The sequence below is a fragment of the Cheilinus undulatus genome, linkage group 18 (assembly GCF_018320785.1).
Source record: "Cheilinus undulatus linkage group 18, ASM1832078v1, whole genome shotgun sequence".
Taxonomy (NCBI): Eukaryota; Metazoa; Chordata; class Actinopteri; order Labriformes; family Labridae; genus Cheilinus; species Cheilinus undulatus.
In genome coordinates, this window is record NC_054882.1 from 43,275,489 (window position 1) to 43,277,500 (window position 2,012).

A 2,012-nucleotide genomic window follows, 5' to 3' on the forward strand; every position below is an offset into this window, starting at 1 on the left:
GAAAGAACGTTAACTTTCACTCTGCCTGGCAGAGACAGAGGAATGATGAATGCTTCCTCTGACACATCACAGTGTGAATGACTGACGACCACCGTACTGTTAGTTTGTGAATGAATTTAATTTCACTTAAAATCTCTTTTCTCATTCTTCACATCAGTGTTAGCATTGTGCCTTGACAGCATCTGATATTCTTAAAGCAGATTTACTACTGTTATATGCTTCCTCAGATCTGGGCCTTACTACAGTCCTCTCTCTTTTTTTTAATTTTATTGAGCAATATTATACAAACGGACAGACAAGTGCTTAAATACAAAAATAAAACAGGAATAAATAAAAGGTAGTTCAGAGTATAAAAAATAAATTGACATTAAATGAAAATTTGGATATTCACACCATCATAAGAGTACAAATAAGGATTATAGGCCTTCATCAGACCCAGTCCCAATCACTCCAGTCCAAGAGTCTCACTAAAGATGTCAGCTGTTTTATTTATATTTTTTAGAGTCAATGGCTGAGTCCCATTTCTCTCCTCAATCCTCAATCTGAACCCTCAGTCTGAACTCGCCCCTCTGAACCAAGTGTAAGGACCATCTGTGACTTAGAAATGGGACACCCCTTAATAGCAGTGACCATTTCAGACTGTAGAGGGCAGTAATGTGCCAAAACTCCGTAGTCTGTCAATTCAGAGCAAGAAGAAGAAGAACATGTTAATATTCAACCAAATAACATGTATAAACACCACAACCACGGACATGTTCAGCTGAAAGTTACCATATAACACATCCATTAGCGAACGCCAAACACCAGCTGTAACTCGTAGGCTTGTCTGTGAATGCACGGTTACCGGCTTACCATCGTAAAAATAAAAGTAAATGTTACGCTGCAGAAAGGCAAATAATCCATAAAATAACATTAAACTAAGATATTGGAGTGGTTTTAGTCATTTTTAGAGCTCTATTAACAAAGAACTTTACATCTGTAGCTCGATTTCTTCCCCGCATTCGCCGCCATCTTTCTTTGAGTGATAACCCTCAATACCAAGGGAGCTCCAGGAACGTCTCAGAACGGGGGGAGATAAAGCCTCAAACTGGGACGGCCCTCACACTTCGTGGGAACGTGCATTTGAGACTAAAGGGTTAAGATTTAGGGTTAAGGGGAGAACTGGGATTCAGCCTGAACGTACCGTTTCAGAAACCAGGAAAGTTTTCCTTTATCTGCATTTGTGAATGTGGAATTTCCCATACAGTCACAAAAAGCATACAACAGGTTCAATGTTACATTTGTCATGATTGTCATACATTATCACATTTTTATGATCAATAATGATAAGTTTAGTTTTACTCAACACATACTCCATCAGTAGGTTCCAGAAATGACTAGAGTGTGTACAACGGTAAAATAAATGTGTTACAGCAGTGATACTCAACATGTGGCTCTTCTGTGATTATTTCTGGCTCTTTTCTGTGTTAATTTAGATAATATTCCCCCAGAAAACCTTAAAAAGGTTTTCTTTTTTGCCATTTTTAACCATTTTTTGCCACTTTCCACCCATTTAAGCCTCCCCTTTTCCTATTTTTGGCCATTTTGCAACTTGTTGACATTTTTGCCACTTTTATCCCATTTTTCCCTTTTTTAACCATTTTTTGCCACTTTTTGTCCACCATAAGCAACCTTTTGCCATTAAATACCACTTGTTTCCTTTTTTCACAAATTTTTGCCTCTTCTTTTTCCCACTTTTTTGCCCATTTTTGCCATTTTTCACCATTTTTTGGTCACATTTTGCCCATTTAAGCTACCTTTTTCCGTTACGTACCACTCGTTACCTATATTTTTTGCCCATTTAGTCACTTTTCATTATTTTTTTGACATGTTGCCACTTTTGGATCATTTTTTGCCACCTGTAACTCATTTTTTGACACATCTCACCCATTTTTGCCATTTTCTGACCATTTTTCCACTTTTTCACCCCATTTTCACCCCTTTTCACCCATTTTTGCTGCATTTTGACCCTT